A 7,910-nucleotide genomic window follows, 5' to 3' on the forward strand; every position below is an offset into this window, starting at 1 on the left:
GATCCCCCCCTCCTGATCCCGAAGGCGAATAGATCAGACCAATAGATGCCCTGCATCCCCTGCCACCTATCCGTCAGGTAGGACCCTAACTATACGTGCTCAACTCCCTAATACAGAATACACGAATAACAAAGACAAATATCAATATACATTCCATAACAGACCTAATACGGTCAGAGAAATGAAAGTGTCCGTACTGTAAGATACAATTGGCAGTTTAATGCAGAGGTGGGACAATATCGAAAACCTGATACAGACGTGGAGGAATACTGTCCGGTACAAACTGCAGAACGTACAGACGGTAGTGCAGATCAATATAAAAAGGCTAGCCTTAAGAAGTTACAGTTCTACAAAGGTCATATACAAGACAACCTGGATACTCAGTCCCTGGGATCATTGGTCTGGCTGGATTAAAGGGGCCCATGCAGTAAACACGAGTCCCATGTCCTGGCGCTCCGTGATCTCTGCTGTCCACCTGCGGAATTGGATCGTGAGGATGATGAGGTAGATCAAGGTGAACAGGAGCAGCATGACAGCTAGGTGGGGGTGGAGACGAACAATGGGGTGTCTCTGAAGATCAGAGCACCAATCTCAGGAATCATCCCACCAAGTTCTGGAGGTGCCTTCTGCATTTGCCGGGTGACATCCTGGGCTTGCTGTTTCCGGGCGTCCCGGGGGACCAAGCATAGTTCCTGTTACTATCACATGCCTAATGTCTGCGTTCATTCCACCATATTGTCATCATGTGTAAGGGAGAAGCCAGTAAAAGACAGTTAAAATGAAATGGGATGAAAACAAATGGGCCGAGGTGGGGTAGAGCTGATCACCTGTAGTTGTTGAATTCGATGCAGCGTGCCTAACCGGAAGATGAGATGTTGTTCCTCCGGTTTGCCTTGAGCTTCACTGGAACATTGCAGCAGGCCAAGAACAGACATGTGGGCATGGGAGCAGTGTAATTTGTTAAAATGGCAAGCAACAGGAAGGTCAGGATCCTGAATGCCCACAGACCGAAGATACTCAGCAAAGCGATCACCCAGTCTGCGTTTGGTCTCTCCGATATAGAGGAGACCCATTTCATCCCATTTTATTTTAATTGTCTTTTACCATTTCTTTCTTAATATATATTTAACACCCCACCCCCCCCCCCCAATCTTGTCCACCTTTCCTTAACCTTTCTCCTCTTTGCTTCCCCTTCCCCTCCCCCTACATCTACAGTTCATCCTCTGATGTTAGTTTCTCTACTGTTTGACCTTTCACATATTTTGTTCTCTTTGGGGACTGCCATTAGCACTCTTTCTTTTTGATTTCTGTGGCTATTAGCATCCGGTTTCCCTGGGTTTTTGTGGCTATGACTCATCTTTCAGTCTCACTCCACAGTATAAATATTTCCCACTTTCTCTGTCTGTCAGCTTTGACAAAGAGTCCTTGGACTCCTTTCTCTCCCTACAGATGCTGCCAGACCTGCTGAGATTTTCCAGCATTTTCTCTTTCATTTCATGTACTGGTTATCATTGACACCTTCATGAAGCAGTTCCCACCCGCAGTGCAACCGCCCCACAATAACTCAGACTCGCCAACCTCCTTATTGGATATGGGACCATGCCAGACAGTTGGTCAGAGTAGCTGCACGATTCGAGGACCAGGTCACGGTAATCCTGAACCTAATGAACGCAAGTAGCCGGCAGACGCGGGTCTGCCGACCAGGGGAGGTAGATGATTCCATGGGTGAATCTCCCATGGGGGTATTACAAGAACAACTGTGGAGCATAGTATTCTGAGGTATGTGGAGCACAAACATTCTGAGGTGTCCAGATGATGACAATCGGACGCCTCCTAATAAGCATGGCACACGATTTCTGATGGAACCTGTCCCATATATGTGCTCCACGTACACACGTCTTCTTTGTTTGTGTATTGTTTCACCCTCTTCTCCCCATCCCTTCTTCTCCTCCTGCGTGTTATTTGCAGTTCGAACTGTCCCTCGCCCCTCACTGATTAGACTCTGAGAGCACCTTCATCATCAGCACTAAAGTTGAGCCATCTTAATATGTCTCTTAATATGTCATTGCCTGGCAGTTGCGTGGCACAAATGTAACTTGCCACTTGTCAGCCCAAGCCTGGATATTGTCCAGGTATTGCTGCATTTGGACATGGACTGCTTCATTATCTGAGGAGTCGCGAATGGTGCTGAACATTGTGCAGTCACCCGCAAACATCCCCACTTCTGATATTATGATGGAAGGCAGGTTATTGATGAAGCAGCTGAAGATGGTTGGTCCTGAGACACTACTTTTGTCCATGCTTGAACCAAGGCTGTAATGAGGTCAGGAGCTGAGTGACCCTGGTGGAACCCATCTGAGCATCCATTAGCAGGTTATTGCTGAGTAAATACTGCTTGATAGCACTGTCGATGACTGCTTCCATCACTTTGCTGATGATGGAGAGTAGACTGATAAGGCGATAATTGGCTAGGTTGGATATGTCCTGTTTCTTCTATATAGGACACATCTGGGCAGTTTTCCACATTGCCGGGTAGATGCCAGTGTTGTAGCTGTACTTAAACAGCTTGTCTAGGGGTGTGGCAGGTTCTGGAGCACAAGTCTTCAGTACTTTTGCTAGGATACTGTCAGGGCCCATAGCCTTTGCAGTATCCAGTGCCTTCAGCCATTTCTTGATATCACTCATACTGGCTGAAGACTGACATATGTGATGCTGAGGACCTCTGGAGGAGACCAAGATGGATCATTCACTCAACAATCTTCAGCCTTGTCTTTTGCACCTATGTGCTGGGTTCCTCCATCATTGAGGATGGGGATATTTGTGGAGCCTTTTCCTCCAGTGAGGAATTGTCCATCACCATTCACGGATGTGGCAGGACTACAGAGCTTAGATCTGATGCATTTGTTGTGCAATCGCTTAGCTCTGTCTATTATTTGCTGTTTATCCTGTTTGGCACACAGGTAGTCCTGTGCTATAAACTCATCAGGAGTGGGGGATAAATATTTTTTCATTCATGGGACATGGGCATCGCAGGCTGTGCCAGCATTATGGGCTCCACCATCATTGAGAATGGGGATATTTGTGGAACCTCCTCCTCCTGTTAGTTGTTTAATTATCCACCAACATTCACGACTACATGTGGCACGACTAAAGGGTCTAGATCAGATTGATTGGTTGTGGGGTCACAGCTCTCGCTGCTTGCAGTTTGGCATGCTAGTAGTCCTGTGCTGGAGCTTCACCAAGTTGGCACCTCACTTTATGTATGTGAGGAGATAAAAAGATTGTTGAAGACAAATGTAGGTCCCTTACAGTCAGAAATAGGGGAATTTATAATGAGGAACAAAGACTGATCAACTAAATACATTCTTTGGTTCTGTCTTCACAAAGGAGGACACAAATAACATACCAGACATGTTGGGGAACACAAGGGGCGGGATTCTCTCACTGCGGGAACGGGCTGGAGAATCGCCAGGACCACAGCGAATCGCGCCACGCCGTCTCAATGCCAGTCCTCCAATTCTCCGGAGAGCGGAGAATGGCCGCCATTGGCTCCAGTGTGGTCAGCGCGATGCCAGTTGTGGGCCGCTCTACGGGGCACCCCGGCAATTCTCGGCCCGGGATGGGCCAAGGAGCCACGCAAAAAAAGCCGAGTCCTGCCGGCGCTGCTCACATCTGCTCTTACCCGCCAGGACCTCAGCGTGGATGCATCCAGGGGCGGCCTGGTGGGGGAGGGGGGAGAAGGGAGCCACTGCGCATGCGCGCATTGGCGTCGGTCCCACTATGCATGTGCGCATTGGCGCCGGTCCCACTGAGTATGCGCAGACCCGTGGCGTCCATCTGATGCCGGGGATCGGCAGCTGGAGCGGCGTGGGTCGCTCCAGTACTGTGCTAGCCCCCGGTAGGGGTCAGAATTTCTGCTCCTGAGGGAATGTTGACGCCATCGAAAAACGCGACGGCGTTTACGACGGCGTCAACACTTCACCTCAGGATCAGAGAATCCCGCCCAAGGTTTTGAGAGAGGGAGGAACTAAAGGAAATCTCTAGTAGATAAATGGATTTGGGAAATTTATGGGATTGAAGTCTGATAAATCCCCAGGGATTCATAATCTACATCCCAGATTATTTAAGGAAATGGCCCTAGAAATAGTAGATGCATTGGTGGTCACCTTCCAAGATTCTACAGACACTGGAACAGTTCCTGCAGATTGGAGGGTAGCTAATGCAACCTCATTATTTATAAAAGGAGGTACATAGAGCATACAGTGCAAAAGGAGGCCATTCGGCCCATCGAGTCTGCACCAACCCACTTAAGCCCACACTTCCACCCTTCCACCCTATCCCCATAACCCAATAACCCCTCCTAACCTTGTTTTTCTGCACACTAATGGGAAATGTAGCATTTTCAACTCACCTACCTGCACATTTTTTGGACTCTGGGAGGAAACCGGAGCACTCGGAGGAAATCCACGCAGACACGGGGAGGATGTGCAGACTCCGCACAGACAGTGACCCAGCGTGGAATTGAACCTGGGACTGTGAAGCCACAGTGCTAGCCACTGTGCTACCGTGCTGCCCAGAGAGAAAACAGGGAATTATAGACCAGTAGACCTACGTCAGTAGTGGGGAAAATTCTAAAATCCATTATCAAAGATTTTATAGTGGAGCACTTATAAATCAGTGGCAGGACCGGAGAGTCAGCATGGATTTATGAAAGGGAACTCCTGAACAAACCTACTTGAATTCTTTGAGGATGTAACGAATAGAGTTGATGAAGAGGAGTCAGTGGATGTGGTTTATTTGGACTTCAAGAAGGCTTTCGACAAAGTCCTGCATAATAGATTAGCGTGGAAAATTAAAGCGCATGGGATTAGGTGTAGTTTATTGAGATGGATAGAAAACTGGTTAGCAGGCAGGAAACAAAGAGTAGGAATAAACGGGTCTTTTTCCAAATGGCACGCAGCTATTCACAATGTATGTTTATGATTTAGTTGAGGAAACAAAATATAATGGGCGCGATTCTCCACTCCCGGGAAAAATCGGGAAGGCCGTCGTGAACTCGGCCGAGTTTCACGACGGCCTCGGAGCCCGCTCCTCTCACCGAATTCACCCCCACCCAGGGGACTAGGAGCAGCGCTCCGTTATTCTCGGCCGCCGGGCCTTGACGCCAGCTCCAACCCGCGCAGGCACGGCTGACGTCACAACGGCTGACATCTCGAACCCGCGCATACGCGGTGGCCGTCTTTCCCCTCAGCCGCCCCGCAAGATGTGGCAGCTTGATCTTGCTGGGCGGCGGAGGGGAAATAGTGCGTCCGATTGAGATGCCGGCCCGACGATCGGTGGGCACTGATCGCGGGCCTGTCCCCTCCCGAGCACAGTCGTGATGCTCATTCCCCACCAGGCCCCCTACAAGCCCCAAAACGGGCATCTCACGGCGATTTCACGACGGCAGCGACCAGGTGTGGTTGCCGCCGTCGTGAAACGATCGCGAACGGCAGGCAGCTCGGCCCATCCGGGTCGGAGAATCGCCGGTCGCCGTTTTTCACGGCGACTGCCGATTCCTCCGAGCGGGAGGGTGGGAGAATCGCGGGGGGCGCCAGGGGGTCGTGAAATTAGTCGGGGGGCCCTCCCGCGATTCTCCCACCCGGCGTGGGGAGCGGAGAATCACGCCCAATATCTCCAAATTTGTAGATGACACAAAGCTGGGTTGGAGGGTCGGCCATGAGGAGGATACATATACGCATCAGTGTGATTTGGACAAGTTGAGTGAGTGGGCAAATGAATGGCGGATGCAATATTTTATGGATAAATATGAGGTTATCGACATTGGCAGCAAAAAAAGTAAGGCAGATTATTATCTGAATTTCCATAAATTAGGAGTGGGGATTGCACAATAAGATCTGGGTGTCCTCGTACACCAGTTGCTGAAGGTAAGCATGCAGGTGCAGCAGGCAGTAAAGAAGGCAAATGGTATGTTGGCCTTCATAGCGAGAGGATTTGAGTACAGGAGCAGGGATGTGTTTCTTGGTGAGGCCACACCTGGAATATTGTGTGCAGTTTTGGGCTCCTCATCTGAGAGAGGATGTTCTTGCTACAGAGGGAGTGCAAAGAAGATTTACCAGACTAATTCCTGGGATAGTGGGACTGACCTATTAGGAGAGATTGAGTCAGTTAGAATTGCATTCAATGGAGTCTAGGAGAATGAGGGTAATCTCATAGAAACCTATAAAATTCTAACAGGACGCGACAGGGCAGATGCAAGAAGAATGCTCCTGATTGTGGGGGTGTCTAGAACTAGTGGTCCCAGTCTTACGATTCAGGGTAGACCTTTTAGGACCGAGATGAGGAGAAATTTCTTAACCCAGAGAGTGGCAGACTGTGAAATTTCCTACCACAGAAAGCAGTTGAGGCCAAAACATTGTATATTTTCAAGAAGCAGTTGGATATAGCACTAGGGGCGAAGGAGATCAAAGGATATGGGGGAAGGGGAGGAATCAGGCTACTGAGCTTGATGATCAGCCATGATCATAATGAACGGCAGAGCAGGCTCGAAGGGCCAAATGGCCTCTCCTGCTCCTATTTTCTATGTTTCTATATTTAGGTCTGCCTGATTCTACTCTTGCATGCCCTCCTGTGCTCATCTTGAGTGGACAAAATAATTTCATATTCCTCCACTGTGAACCATAGAGACGTTTGGTCTCTAGCTGCTTCCTCTGTCGCTCTCTCCTGGATCCTGGTAGACTAGGTGTGCCTGTGATTTTCCGAGGTACCTAGAATCCATCCCCTTTCACCGTCCTACTCCAGAACAATATGAATCATATAAGCCTTGTAGCAGATAGAAAACACCACCACCTGCAAGTTCCCCTCCAAGCCACATTCAATCCTGACTTGGAATTATATCGCCATTCCCTTCACTGTCACTGGCTCAAAATCCTAGAGCTGTCTTTCTAACAGCACTGAGGTTCAAGAAGGCAGCTCGCCACCATCTTCTCAAAGCAATTAGGGGTGAGCAATAAATGCTGACCTAGCCAGTGATGTCCACATCCCCAAGGAAACATTTTTTTAAATTGGTAAGCTTTCCTTGAAAGCCAAAATCTCTTTCAGCTTTGATGTGGAGATGCCGGCGTTGGACTGGGGTGAGCACAGTAAGAAGTCTTACAACACCAGGTTGTAACACGAGCTTTCGGAGCACTGCTCCTTCCTCAGGTGAATCTCCTGAGTTCACCTGAGGAAGGAGCAGTGCTCCGAAAGCTCTTGTTTGAAACAAACCTGTTGGACTTTAACCTGGTGTTGTAAGACTTCTTACTGTGCTCTTTCAGCTTGGAATAAGTATTCAGTAATGGGCATAACTGTTTACAACCTGACAGTCTCAACACCTTCCTGGTACTCTGGAGACTACTAGTCTAACCACTGAAAGCACAAATGCTGCTGTCATTATCTCCAAAATTGTACACCTTGTACTTTCTTCCCAGCAAAAAACCTGGGTCTCCCTTTAATTTTCAACAGCTATGGCACCCAGACCTGTTTGCCAAGTAGATTTCAGAAAATGTCACATGACTCCCTTCATTTTACCCGAAATTAAAGGCAGTCCCAAAACATAACAATTTTGCAAATGTCATATTTGTAAAATCTCAGAAATATCTACCACCGTAAACATCTTTCCACTTCTCCTTCATATGCTTGTCTCTTCCCCTTAAATGCATGTATTATTCGCTTCCACCATACCCTGTGTCACATGTGTTACACATACTCAGCACACTTTGTGTAAGGATGTTTCTTCTGAATTGCCCCTTCAATTTTTTGGTGACTATTTATTTTTGATAATTCCCAGCTACGTTCTTCCCCACAAAGTTATACATTCCCTCTGTATTGATTCTGTCAAAACCTTTCATAATTTTAAAGATGTCTATTAG

The sequence above is a fragment of the Scyliorhinus canicula genome, chromosome 3 (genome assembly GCF_902713615.1).
Source record: "Scyliorhinus canicula chromosome 3, sScyCan1.1, whole genome shotgun sequence".
Classification (NCBI taxonomy): Eukaryota; Metazoa; Chordata; class Chondrichthyes; order Carcharhiniformes; family Scyliorhinidae; genus Scyliorhinus; species Scyliorhinus canicula.